Below are 15,973 nucleotides of genomic sequence, written 5' to 3'. Positions count from 1 at the left end.
AGCGGATTTCTTCTGATCCACATGTTTTTATAATCCTAAAGAGGGGTTAGACATGGGTCTTTAAATTCTAGTTCACACAAAGATATCAAGAATATTATAAGATAAGAGGTTTTGTTATGCCATTATTATTCAATAGAGAGATAGGAAATAGTTATGTATATCCATACAAATACACTGCAAATACAGTCTATATAGTGGCATAGCTATAATCATAGGCGTGCGCACATTGAATGTTAAGGGTGCCCCCACCCCCACACTTATTGCTGCTAGTAATACCAGTAATACCTTTTACCAAAGACTTTTGCTTTTTAGACCTGTATTCCATTAAAATAAGCGCCCATCAATCAATTATGTGTGTTTTGCATTATTAATTGTATTACACCATTGTCATATCACTACATATCTGTGTCATCCATATATGATTTTGACTTTATTTGCATGTACTTTTACACAGAGTAATTAGAAGATTAAAACAGGATATAACGGTGTGGCTGAGAGACGTTTTATATTGCAGTAAGTGCACGCCTGATTGGCAGTGTTAGACAGACCCAATGGCGGTGTTAGACATGCCCAATAGGTGGTGCTAGGCACACCGCTTTGACAGTGCACCCCTAATAAAATGTGCTGCGCACCGCTTTGGCTATAGTATAAGTGCCCCAATGCCAATAATTTGGGAGCAACCCCCCCTCCCCGTGCCTTACCTCCGTGCCCAGCAGCAGGCACCTGCAGATCTTGTCTGCGGTGTGGTCCGGCTCCCCTCCTGGCTTCTGCTATGAAAAACGGACCATCACAAAATTTCAGAGAACTGTCTGCTATATGGGGGCGGACATTTTACGATCGTCCGTCTCCATAGCACCAAACGAAGCCCGGAGAGGAGACGGGACCACAGCGACAACTAAATCTGCGGGTCTGTAGCGGCGGTTGCGTTACAATAGCCCCGCAGCCCCCCCCGGTGCCCGCACCTACACAGCGCCTCCCCGCTTCCGCGGGGGCTGTGGGGCTATTGTTACGCCACTGAGTATATACTGTTTAACACAATTACAATATAATAGTTCACATGTAATGGACTCTGGGCCAGATGCACTAAGTTTGAAAAGTGATAAAATGGAGAGTGATAAACAACCAACCAATCAATCAATCAACTCCTACCTGACATTTCTCAAACACAGTCTGTGACAGGGCAGGTAGAAGCTGATTGGCTGGATGTTTATCACTCTCCATTTTATCACTGTTCAAGCTTAGTGCATCTGGCCCTCTATCTTTTACAAAGTAACATTGAAATTTTACTTATTTTCCATTCCAATGTAATAATTACAACTTTTAAGATAAATATACAGTATATTGCATTATTGTTCTGGTTTTATAATATAATATAAAATTATCTACTTTTCTGCTAAGTTTATAGTGTTGAATTTAGTATGTAACGCCTATGTCAGTAAAAATAAATTTCTGATCACAATGTACTTGTCATGGTCAGGTTTTGCTCTTGGAGCTGAATTATTCATTATTGACATCTTACTCAACGCACATAAAGTATTAAATACAGATTTCACATAGTAACCTACTTATATTTTCAGGCTTACGCACTTCATTTCTAAGTAATTCTTTTATTTGCACATTTATAAAGATCACAGCATGAAATAACAGAGTAATTCTCTCTGTAAATTTAAAATGAAATGTTTTCTACAAATTCTTAATGAGAATATTTAGCGAGGTGATTACTGTAGACAAACTTAACTGTAATATAAGAATGCCATAAACATAAAATCAGCCTACAATAGGTAGACAGAAAGCACATGGGGAGAGACAATGACGTCACCCAGGCATCCAAGTCAGACTTCCAAGAAGTGGTGATATTTAAAAGAAAACTGATAATGGTGCAATACAGTTTTATTTAAAATACATAAAAAAAATGGTACAGTTGCAGCAGGACTTTCACCAAAAGGAGTGGTCCACAAAGGAATTTGTAGACAAAAGGGCATGAGATCTTAATATATATCAGGCACCCCCTGGTCCCAGGAAGTCTTGACTTGGATGCCTGGGTGACTTCATTGTCTCACCCCATTTGTTTTCTGTCTACCTATTGTAGACCAAACTAAATGGTACGGGTCTTTATTGTATGCCTGATATTTTATTTGGATTTTATAATGCAAAGAACCTTACAGTGCTTCACTATTGTATGCTGTCCCATGTGTTTTTATTTTGGGTATTACTCTACATGAGCAAAAAATTGGACATTATTGAGCATCAGATGGGTGCCTAGGAACACCCTTTATTCCTTTGTTTCTGGTAATGTATGTATGGATGTAAGGTGTTACATCAGATAAAGAGTTGACCAGGGCTGCCTAGTGCATCAATTCTGTTACCATTTCTTCTTGTTTGTTATTCTTGTTGTATTTTCACCAAGGTGATATAAAAGTGCTGCCAAATATGTTCAAAATAAGACATGAAAGATTTAAAAAAACGAAATAATGTTTTTGAAGGGGACATTAGTGATGAGAGTCTAGAGGATCTGGACCTGGAAAGCGAAAAACATTTTTTAGGGAAACGGAGGGACAACAACCATTTGAGATAAAAATAAAGAAAAAAATACATAGAGAAAAAAGAGGAGGAAATGAATATATTACAATAATTAAAAAAAAAAAGAAACAGATGGGGTATAAAAATAAAATGTAAGAAAATAAACAAATAAACAAATAAATGACACTGTGATAACAATAAAAGATGGTGTAAAATCTTTAACCTAAGGGACCACCTTCTTTTAGAAGAGGAAAGATCCTTATTGGAAAAGGGATTCAAATTCGGCCCATTAATTGTTGTAAATCCTTTCCACATGTATGTGGATTTACAGAAATTCATTAGAAAGCTTACGTTGGGAAAGTTTTTTCAAGATAAACCTCAAATAGAGGAACAATATGATAAGGAAGAGAACAATTTTAGACCTACTTAAGGGATGCTTTTTGGAGTCCTTTGGGATCATGGTTCTAGATGACATAAAGAGACTAGAAGGATCTATTAAAAACAAAAATAATAAGCTGACAGGAAAACAAAGAAAGGTTTTAAATTGCTATTGGAAGATAAAAATGTAATAATAAAACCTACAGATAAAGGGGGGGGGGTGTTAGTCCTTCTGAATAAAAAGGACTATGAGAAGGAAATATATAGACAGTTGGCAGACATGGAAACATATAAAGTGATGAGGAGTGATGCCACTAATAAAATCAAGACAACATTGTCTTGAGTGAATTCAGTTACATCAAACGTGTCCCTTTTTATAGATTAATTTCTTCAACAGTTAGTAGGTGAAAACCCCTTACATTTAAAGGACACAGTTGATGTATTAAGATTTTTAGAAACTGTGGAATGGCATAAAGATTTTATCTTAGTGACAGCAGACGTCACTATAATAGAGCACACAAAGGGTATAGAAGCTAGCACAAAGTCACTGAGAAATTCTTCTATTTATTCTTCAATGCAGCTGTTTTTAATTGAAGGTATAGAATTAATCCTTTTTAATAACTATTTTGTTTTAAATAAAAAAATGGGGAACAGCAATGGGCACCAGGTTCACCATCAGTTATGCCAACATCTTTATGGGTGAGTGGGAGATCGATTACATCTGGTCCCACCACCCATATGGGGCGAACCTGGTGTCCTGGCATTGATATATATATATATATATATATATATATATATATGTGTATATATATATTGATATATATTTTCTTTATTTGGAGAGGAAGCAGATACATTTTAGAGTGTTTTTGTTGTTCTTATCTCAATTCCAATGATAGGGGCATAATTTTAGCTTTTGAAATTAGTTCCACTAGTGTATGTTTTTAGATCTCACCATTTATATAGAAGATAAAAAAATAAATACCAAAAACTATGTGTAGTCGACTGATTCAAAATCCTATACAAGTAGAAATAGCTGTCACCATGATAGGTGGTTGGAATCCATTCTGGCAGGTCAATTTAAGAGACTGAGGGGAAATTGTACAGAGGATTCAGTCTTTGCTAATCAGGCTGAAGAGATGAAAACTACTTTTATTAAAAGTGGGTATAAAAAAGAAAATTTAGATATATATCGCTATCTCGAATAGAATGCATTGACAGGAAATCCCTTATAGATCAGAAGGAAATCAAAAAGAAAAAGGGTAATGACACCTTCCAATGGTCATTCATTACAGATTATACATCTCAATACTGTAATGTCAAGAAGATGTTGAAGAAACATTGGGGACTTTTAAAAAGTTTCCCATTATTCGACCAGAGATACCTGACCACCCCCAATATAATTTTTAGAAGGGCACCTAATTTAAAAACCAAGCTCATTAAAAGTTTGTGTCCTTCTCCCAAAAATACAACCATCATATCTGAAGGTTTTTACAGATGCGGTTTCTGTATTGCATGAAAAGTTGTATTGTATAAAAGTATACCTAACAACAATATAGGAAGAAAAGCCTTAGAGGTAGATATAAATGTAAAGAAGTGGAAAATCATAGCTTTTTTAACTTGTCATTCATCCAGTATAATTTATGTTATTGAATGTATTTGTCATAAATGTTATATTGCAAGAACTAGTAGACCATTAAAGACTAGGATGGAAGAACATTTGAGGAATATCAAAAAAGGTTTGGAGAGTCATGCACTTTCAATGCACTTTAAGTTATGCCATAATTGTGACACAAAAGAAATTTTAGGTTATTATGCACTAAAGAAAATTTCCTTAGATTTTAGAGGGGGGACATACCTGCTAAATTAGCAAGGTGTAAAATTAACGTAACTTTTTAATTATAACACTTATCCCCACTGGTTTAAATAAAGATTTAGACTAAAAGTGGTTCTTATAAGCAGAGGCGTAGCTAGGGTGGTGCCGGTGGATCTTGTGTCTGGGCGCCAAAGGTTTTTCAGGGTGCCCCCCTGCTGTGTCCTGTGCGCCATCGTGTGTATGTGCTGGCCAGGTCGAGCTTACAGTGAGTTATCACTGCTCACCTCCACGGCCGCCCGCCCGTCTGCCCGCATGTCTCCGACCTCGGCTGACCGACAGATGAAAGGGAACCCCGCCTCCTCCACGAAACAGCAGGCTGTTGGCTGCACAGTGAGGAGTTCACTTCATCCATGACACTGCAATGTGTGTGGGGAGAGTGAGGAGGGGGGGGGGAGTGAGGGGGGGTCACCGTGACATGGGCCTGCTCCGGGTGCGCTGGCTGCACCCTACACCACTGCTTATAAGTATTTTAAATTATTTTAAGTGATTCTTAAATATTTTAGATATTTTTGAGAAATGTAATATGTAAAAGTGTTATGCAGAATTTTTTCCTACCTATTGCGCCATTTTAAACTAGTATTATATATTGTATTAATGTCCCCATTTTTCAAATATTTGAGGCATGGACAAATATTGATGCTATCCTCATCTGAATCAAAGCTATTTCCCATTTCCGGTTCCGGTCCCACTGTGAGCTGCAATCAGTATATTACTGAACCGCGTGACATGCTTCCGCTCTAACACCGGAAGTCCTCCAGCGGTGGAACACAAAGATCGTCATTTCTGCCCACAGGAGCCGCGAGTAAGAACATAAGACTTATAAGTGCACGTTTTGGTGGGAGAGGTGGCTAAATAATGGGGAAAACATCTGGATTGGGGGATATGTAATGAATGCTTGTAATAGTTAGTGATATTCATGTCTGGAAATAGGATTGTTTCAATTATCCAAAGGGGTGGTATAAATAAAAGGAAGGGAGGACTTTCCATTTACCAAGCCTTGAAAAAGATAGATGTATCTATCGAAACCGGTTGGCAATTTGTGATGAACAGCACAGAGGATTCAATCCAGGAGGACTAATGGACAGACCAAGGACACTGTATATATTAAGATCTCATGCCCTTTTGTCTACAAATTGTTTGTGGACCACTCCTTTTGGTGAGAGTCCTGCTGCACCTGTAACATTTTTTTAATGTCCTATTTTTTAATTGAGTATTTTTTTATTAAGTTTTTAATTGAAAAAAGACTAACACAGACAGTAGTGCTATGACAGGGACATATAACAGATATTGCACATCCATATACATAGTATATACGGTAGTATACATACACATACACGTCCATACACATAAGGCTATGGAAAGCAAATATCAATCAGGACATAAATGCACACAATCACCCGGAGATGCCATCCGGGCCATCGCGGACACCAAAGTGGAATAGGGCACAAATACAAAATCACAGTACATGTATATGCATTTAAGTAATTACGAATTGTCCCATAGAAGGAAAGAAAGTTAAACACAAAACTGCCAACAGTCATTTGCACTACCATCCAAAAAACAATAACCCACCATCCTCCAACCTACAAAACCTAAACCTACTTATAGCCCGAGAGCCCAAAAGAACCTATTACTATGAAATCAAAACTACCCATTAAAATTCCAAAGCAAACCTCCCTATAACCCCCCCACCCTGTATAACCTAACCCCAACCTAGGCATACCTGGATCCCACACAAATTATTCCCCCCTAACTATTTATACCAATTATCTAATTCTATTGTGAAGGATACAAAACAAAGGACTATAGGAAGGAGTAAACTAGGGTATTTAGCAAAAGTCAAGTGAACGCCACCCTAACAGGATGTGAACACCACTATTTAGCTAACCTATACCAACAACTAAGTTACCCCCTCCACCCAACCCACCCATCCAACTGGAGGATAATTACTAAATGGACCTACAGGGGCAATGGGCAAACAATAATGTAATACACAGTAGCAGACGCTTTGGTTCAGGAGCGTAATTTGACCAAGTACCAAGTGGATTAATAGCCTTAGCTAGAGTACACCCAACTCTCCCACTATAGAAAGAAATAGAGCTCCAGTCTGACTCGTAAATAATCCAGTACAGTATAAATATGTGTAATTCCTGATTAACCAAAAGGTCTAGAGTCAACAACCCTGCCCTCCCACCACAGCAAAGTAAATAAAAAATAAATAAAAAAAACATACGGAGTCATGAACATTATATAGGACCATACACAGCATACAAATGTGAAAGCCGGATATTAAATAAGAAAAAGAAAAAATCAGTATGAGGTAAAAGAATCATGAAAATGGTATCCTCAATGAAGTGGTATAGTGGAAAATCATTCATTAGTCTGGCCAATATTCTACATAGTTTAAGTACAAAGTCTCAGGTGCTATATTGTCCCAACATGCAGAAAATCTAACATACAGTACTGTACCCAAGCAATTGGGAATGTTCAGAAGTGCATCCAGATATGTGATTCCGTGAAGTCTGAGATTGTACTGCAGTCAACAGGAGAAGTGGAGGAAATTTTGATTGGACCACATCCTCATTCAGTCATATAGTGGCAGGATACCAAGTAGACGCAGATCCATAGAATTCCATCCCGGAGAGCCCAAATGATGGATAAGCAAATAAAGGTGTTGCAAAGGTCACAGGAGCATGGCAACCAGGCAGAATTATCTGGTCTTCAGCGATAGGCCCATCAGGAGCACAGGAGAACTTCCTCCTGTACAGCAGATAATTTTTTAATGAGTCGATCAGTGGAGGCATATATAGCCATCAGGATATGGTTGACAGCCGCTTCCATATTAATGGAGAAAGCTGCAGATGTATCTTGAAGGAGAACAAACCAAATGCTACTAGAATATCCTTAATATATAGTGGTGGCTAGCACACCGCCTAATGTGCAAAAGAGACCGGTAGCAATATCCCAATAAGAGTCAGGGGATTCTTAAAAGGGATGTGAATAGAAGTCAAATAAATGAAGATCAGCTTGTGCTACAACAAAGATCCACTTTATGTCGTTCGGAGGGTTTTCTGGGAAGATCGCGCTGTAGACTAGGTGCAAGTGGGTCAGCTGCGGGGTGTTGGAGGTATACTACAGGGTACCACTTGGGGATAGAAGTGATCTAAAATGCACACCCTAAGGTGTCACCCTGCGCTCGGTTGCACTTGCCTCTTAATATATGTGTGTATTTTTTTGCCAATTATATTGCATAAATCACATACAATAATTTTAGCTGACACGGCCGCTTTTACACTAACTAGTACCGGTACACATACCACAATGGGGAAGGTGGGGGAAGTGGATAACGATAAAGTGGATAAGGGTAATTTGTCCACAGTCACCGGTGCAGGATATTACAGGAGGATTATTGCAGAGCTCCCACTTTCCGCATCTGCTTCTGTTGCAGGTCAAGCCACGCCCCCCTTTTAAATGTATTTTAAATAAAACTGTACTGCAACATTATCAGTTTTCTTTTACATATTACCACTTCTTGAAAGTCTTAACTTGGATGCCTGAGTGACGTCATTGTCTCTCCCCATGTGCTTTCTGTCTACCTATTGTAGACCAACCTAAATGGTACGGGTCTTTATCGTATGCAGGATATTTTATTTGGATTTTATAATGCAAAGAACTTTACAGTGCTTCACTATTGTATGCTTTCCCAATTGTTTTTATTTTGGGTATTACTTTACATGAGAAAAAAATTGGACATAATTGAACATCAGATGGGCGTCTAGGAACACCCTTTTTTCCTTTGTTTCTGGTAATCTATGTTTGGATTTGGATTTGGGGGGAAAAGGGGAAGGGGATATTTGAGAGTGTGCCTGCACTGGTCAGTGGCTTTTGAGCCGCTGAGGATTTAATAGGAAAAAGTATTAGATGTCTGTGAGAGACTGGTGACTGATCCTAAATTGGATGATGAGTCCTAGACACATATACAAATTTTTGTTATTGTGTGTCTATTATTGGATCACCAGTGGTGCCCCCTGAGTATGAGTAGTATTATATGAACACTGTTTCCAAGAGAGGAAAGAAGAAAGAAAGATATACTCTTTGTGGGGGCACTCTTATCTCATAGACAATGAAGTTGCTGTTATTGCTGCAGTTAAAATATAGCTTTTATTATTATTATTATTAAAAGATTATTATGTACCATGATTTTATATGCTCCTGCTCCTGGTAGCGCTGTGCAAAAATAATTTTAGGAGTATAATGTGTTAGACTTTTAGTGTCTGAGTGCTGTTGGAAAGAGAATGTCTCCGTCCGTCAGCTGTGCGCTGTGTTTTTTTGTATGATTTTTTTGTGTATGATTTTTTTATGCACGTGACCAATGATTATCACTCCCCAACCATTTACCAACACAGTGGTAGAAATTATGGGATGTATGAGGATCACAATAGATGCCTAAAAGACATTCTCTTTCCAACAGCACTCAGACACTAAAAGTCTGACACATTATACTCCTAAAATTATTTTTGCACAGCGCTACCAGGAGCAGGAGCATATAAAATCATGGTACATAATAATCTTTTAATAATAATAATAAAAGCTATATTTTAACTGCAGCAATAACAGCAACTTCATTGTCTATGAGATAAGAGTGCCCCCACAAAGAGTATATCTTTCTTTCTTCTTTCCTCTCTTGGAAACAGTGTTCATATAAATCTATGTTTGGATGTAAGGTGTTACATCAATTAAAGAGTTGACCAGGGCTGCCCAGCGCATAAGTTCTGTTACCATTTCGTCTTGTTTGTGTTACTGCTCTATATTGTACCATAATTTTTAGTCAATAAAAAAATTAATGTTCAAATAACCATGTTTTTAACCCTTTAAGTGCCAAGTAAATTTTGTCAAAATAGGTGTGAAAATTGTCACAAAAGCAAACATTTTTATAAAAATTTCATTCATCATAATGACCTGTAATGTTTACCTTTATATACAAAATATAATATTTTTTACACAACAGTTTTTAATTTGAATTTATATAACAAATTTGAGCAACGCTGGCATTTTGGCATTTTTCGAGGATAAAATGTGGCACTCAAAGGGTTAATCACCCTGTTTACAAATATAAAACACAAATCAACACAAGTGCTCAATTTCTTCTACAATGCATCCATTTCGGCAAGTTTCACAGTCACAGGTACAGTTTGGAGTCACCTCCTTATTTTGAGCAGATGTGGATTTTCGACTTGATACCCTACGGTAGTGGTTCCCAAACTGTGAGCCTAGGCTCCCTGGGGTGCCTCGGAGCACTTGCAGGAGTGCCTCAGGCTGGTGGTCCAGAATCAATTCAAGTTATTTATGGCCAATGAAATAGGCAAAATCAGTGTTTGTGGCTTCCAATTAAGAATATGTATGTAAACAGAAGTGAATCATGTTTCTCACGACATAAGTGGACCTAAGAAAAACATGTAAATCACAACTAATTTAATACTTTTCCTGAAATTAGTAACCGACTTTTGGCCTAGGGGTGCCGTGAAAAATATTCTGATACTTTAGGGTGCCATGATTTAAAAAGTTTGGGAACCACTGCCCTACATGTTTCATCCTAAGACTTTCTAAGTGATGAGTTTAAGTGTGGGAATGGGCAATATCATGATTGTAATAAATACTTTTATGTCATCAGGTTTCCCCCATAGTTAGACTTATGGGCATGTAATCATAGATAACCACATAATTATATGTTGAATGAATATTTATGCAGTTCACCTCAAACTGGAGGGTTAATGGGTTTGTAAAGTGCAACAGAAAGAGCAGTAATCCTCACAGGTAACTTCCCCAGAATATATATATTTAACCGTTAACCAGGAGATGAAAAGACGCAGGGGCAGTTTTCATCCCAAAGGGCAAGACCAGAACTCAAAGAGTGTGATAATTGTGGACTGCTCATGAGCCTTGAGTAACAATGGGATCTGTTGCAAGCTTAGTCATCCTGGGCATGGGTTAGGCATTACAGAAAATATTTATGACTTCTCTCCAGTGAACATTTTGTGTACACCTTATTTTACCTTTTACATCTGGCAATTACTGCAAACTCTCACCCTTCTGTTTTAACTCACTTGTTGCTAAACATAAACAAAGTCTATCTTAACCCTTCGTTGCATGTTTTTTTTTACATTTTATTTTTTAAATATTTTCATGCTTACGGACAAGGAAAAATAATGAAAAAAAAATCACAGGCAAAAAAAATGTAAAGATTTATTTTGAAAAAATGCTCTGTAGCAAATTTGATACACCATGTAATGGTATACCTATATAACACACACACACACACACACACACACACACACACAAACACACAGCTAATCTGGACACCCTTAGATTCTCCTCAGGGATATGTAAACACACAGTTTGATTTTCAGATTTATTGTTATTCTTTTTTAATGTGGCACTGATTATTGTTTTAAAGGTGACACTAATATAAGGTTTTGCATCATCATCATCATCATCATCATCATCATCATCTAAGGATGCAGAAGAAGATGCCTAACTGTATTTGGCCACAGCTTCCACAATAGTCATTCTTGCAAACAGCTGTTTCTGTTTCTGCAAACAGCATTTTCAAGACCAATGTTCAGAAAAAGATTTTAGTTGCCACCTGCGCTCACTTGGAAATGCAGCTAGAAGATACACCAAAATAGGGCTACCAAACCCCCAATACAGATACACGTAACAATTACAAGGGTGGATCTCCACAGCGCTTTTCTCAGGGTAGACGGTTCTTATCCAGGTGTTCACCAACACATGGGACAGAAGAGAAAATAATTTTTCGGGTTAACACACAGACTGAAATATATGATTTAGTAAGGTGAAACAGCCACGTAACTCACCTAGATTGACTAGGAGATGTTCACATCTAGGTATCTTTAAACGTCTATACACCAAACATATGGAGAGACACTCACCAAGGGAACAGTCCCTATGTTCATCCAAAGGTTTCTTTATTCAGCAGATTTTCCACACAACAAGTCCACCAGTAAAATTCAAATTTATTTAAAAATCAGCAACGAGAGACCCCACACTTCCACACCTGTACTTCTGTCCTCTCACCCGGAATGAGAGGTGGCAGCAAAACAGTCAAAACCCAAAGATGGCAAAAGGGTTGGATGAAAGATGGAGGGTCCAAATAAAAGTCCTTTAAAACACCAAAGCGTTTCGAACAGCAATGTTCTTCCTCAGGGTGTAGCACTTTCAAGACCACCACTCGCAAACAAAGGCCGTGGCCTGTGCCTTTTCTTACCACTGTGTATGTAGTGTATGGCTTGTTAGCAATTATAACTTTTTGGCAGTACAAATTATGTTTATTATTGTAGGTGATGTTTTCTTTAACAGTCTGAAATATTTCGATTTCAGTTGCCCTTCCTAATCTTTGTGTCCCATGGATCACCATGAGTCTGTAGAGTCTGTAGACTGGCATCAGCTTCAACATTTCTACTGGGTTGCTGCTCCTGCTCTTTTATTGATTGATCTGTATCCATATGTATTTGCATTTTACACACTGTTGCTGCTCACTTTGCTTATATTACTAGTGGCACACTGACACCTAATGAATTTAATTATTTCACAACACAATTCTTGAACAACACAAATGTTTTCTTTATATTTAAACACTGATGTGACTCACTGCGCTTATAGTAATGGTGGCACACTAGCACCTAATTAATGTTATCTTTGACAGTAGTATTTTACTTTTTAACAGTAGTGTACAACAATCGTGATAATATGGGTTGTGTGCTCAGCATCAGGTCAGTGGTATACCGTATTAAGGGGTTCCTCCCACCTTCACCAAATGTAATAAAGACATAAAGGTTTCAAAAAATGTGAAGCACAGTTTAATGGGATAAAATACAATTCATAATAACATTAAGCAATAAAAACATGAATAAACTGATACAAAATGTGCACATTTCTCACTGATATATCCAATGTGGGCTGTTCAAAAGTGAGTGCAATTTACCGAAGGAGGTGGAACTGCAATGTTACAGTTCAAATAGGCTTCTGGTATTAGTGCTGCTGGGCAAACACTGGTCACCAGTCCTAGGTTTTGTTCTCCAATCAGAAAGGTACACTGCTCCGTCTCCTATTTGCGCAGCCCAAGACCGATGCATTTCTTCTCCTAAACTGGGGACTTTTTCAAAGTCCAAAAAATTAGTGGATCTCCCTTGTCCTCCTGGAATAGAATTACCCCAGGTAATCAGATTACACTCGGCACAGCTGAGACCACTTTACCGGAAAGCAAACCTACAAGTCCCCTGGTTCCTAACTGCACTCAAGTGTTGGTAACTTCACTTCTGGTTCTGTTCTCCAGATTAATCTTTATTTAAGTAGTTCGTATTAAGGTTTATTTAAGAGAGTTATAAATCAATTGTTGGCCCTAGAACTATATAAGCTTTATATATTAATATATCTCTGTTAGTAAAAAAAATATTATTATATATTTATAAAATGTATTTACATTATGTGATCCCTTGAAAAAAATATGGCCTATGTTTCATGTATAATTTAGGTAATAGTGAGTGACTCAGGAAAAAACACACAGAAAAGGGTGTGTTGCGCTGTTGGGTGTAGTTAGCCTCCGAATACTACTGTCTGAACAAAAATGAAAAGTGGTCACACTGTTTTAATAAAGTAACAATTGTATATATTAAAAATGTACAATCATATAACATTTAAACATTTTAAAGATATAAAATATATCGCAAAAAACGATATCTAAATTAATAAGATAGCACTTCGCAGTTGGGTCTCCAGATTTACTATGTTATAATTATGAAGTCACATGCAATCATTCTTAAATGTCAACAGGCTGTCAGCAGAAACAGTAGTGGGGATCCACAGAGCAACAGGTTAATAAGCTGGTGTTAAGTAATGAAGCCAGTCTTTTAGCATGTGAACAAACACGCACTTGTAATAGTATGACTGTTAGTAATGAAGCAGGATGGAGTTAGTGGCACAAAGCAGTAGATTTCACCTCATCACCCTTCTAATACTCTTGGGTCCCGTTGGCAAACTGAAACAAGCGCAGCACACAGTTTTTATGTCACCCCACTGGTGGGGGCATGTGCTGCTGATACTTATGGTGGTCCCTCTGTGGGAGATGGTTCACAGTCGTCCTGTGTGCCACAAACTTAGGGAAGCTAAACTCGATTGCTTCACCAAGAGTAGCGGGGGAGAGGCTGTATCAGTGACTGCACTGATGTATGAGAGCCAAAGGCAAAAAGCCAGGAGGTGCTGTTAGATGCGACGTATACAGCTGACAGCGTGATGGGTCGGAGGCCCAAAGTTGAATACTGGTGACGTCAACGCGTTTTTTGTCTCCTTCACTTGAACGGAAACTTTCTCAAGACAGATTCTGACTCCAAGTGGAGGATGTTATTTAAAGGCTGAGTGTTCCTAATTAATCAATTAATTAACTAATCAATTACATAATAAAGCTACCTCTGTATGATAAACAGTTAGACTAAAATACTAATCAAGTATTTGAAACATCATAAACAGTGTGTCCAAGAAGCCAAGAATTTAAATAAAATACTAATCAAGTATTTGAAACATCATAAACCGTGTGTCCAAGAAGCCAATACACTAAAAAAAAATTAAGATTGATAATTACCACATTATAGACAATTATTATAGAAACATAAAAATAATTAAGTCAAACTACAATTGAGAAGGGATGTGAACATTGAGTACTTCATATTTGCTCAAATTATTATAACGTACATTAATCTGAATCAGTATAAAGAGTAAATATATAAAATCGTTTGTTTATTTTAACCCCTTCCTGACAGAGCCATTTTTTGCGTTCCTGACAGAGCCCTTTTTTTCAAATCTGACATGTCTCACTTAAGTGGGGATAACTTTTTTTTGCTTTTACTTATCCCAGTGATTTTGAGATTGTTTTTTCGTGACACATTGTACTTCAAATTAGTGGTAAATTTGGGTCGATACAGTCTGTGTTTTTTTGTGAAAAATACCAAAATGTCGTAAAAAAATGGAAAATTTAGCAATTTGCAAAATGTTAAATTTTCTGCTTGTGAGACAAATAATCATACCACTCAAAATAGTTAATAACTAACATAGACCATATGTCTACTTTATGTTTCCATCATTATTTCAACTTCCTTTTAATTTTTTTGGACACTAGGAGGCTTACAATATGAATAGCAAATTCTCAAATTTTCAAGAAAATTTCAAACACTGATTTTTTTAGGGACCAGTTCAGTTCTGATGTGACTTTGAGGGACTTGTATGTGAGACACCCCCATAAATGATACCATTTCAAAAACTGCACCCCTCACAGTATTCAAAACAGCATTTTGGAAGTTTGTTAACCCTTTAGGTGTTTCACAGGAATTAAAACAAAGTGTAGGTGAAATTTCAAAATTTCATTTTTTTTGCAGATTTGCAATTTTAATACATTTTTCTAAGGAACACAGTACATTTTACTAGAGAAATGTGACTAAAAATTGATTCCCCCAATTCTTTTGTTTTCATAAATATCCTATATGTGGCCCTAGTGTGCACGTTGACCAAACCACAGGCTTCATAATAGAAGGAGCACCTACTTGATTTTGGAGCCTCCTTTTTATGAGATTATTTTTTAGGCACCATGTAGGTTTCTAGGCACCATAAGATGCTAAAATTTAGGAACCCCCCCACAAGTGACCCCATTTTGCAAACTACACCCCTCAGGGAATTCATCTAGGGGTATAGTGTACATTTCAAACCCCCAGGGGTTTCACCAATTTTGATACAACTGGGCAGTGAAAATGAAAAATTACATTTTTTTACACAAAAATGCAGTTCTGGCTCAAAATTTTTAATTTTCAGAAGGTATGAAGGAGACAAAGCACCCCAAAATCTGTGCCCCAATTTCTCCCGAGTACGGCAATGCCTCACATGTGACCAAAAAATACCATTTGGGTGCATGGCAGGACTCAGAAGGGAAGGAGTGATTTTTGGATTTTGCAGCTCAGATTCTGGTGGAATTTTGGTGGGTGCTATGTCGCATTAGCAAGACCCCCCAAGCACCAATACAGTGGAACCCCCCCACAAGTGACCCCATTTTGCAAACTACACCCCTCAGGGAATTCATCTAGGGGTATAGTGTAAATTTCAAACCCCCAGGGGTTTCACCAATTTTGATACAAGTGGGCA

This window comes from Crinia signifera, chromosome 9, assembly GCF_055691185.1.
Source record: "Crinia signifera chromosome 9, ASM5569118v1, whole genome shotgun sequence".
Taxonomy (NCBI): Eukaryota; Metazoa; Chordata; class Amphibia; order Anura; family Myobatrachidae; genus Crinia; species Crinia signifera.
Note: the sequence above shows the minus strand (reverse complement) of the source record.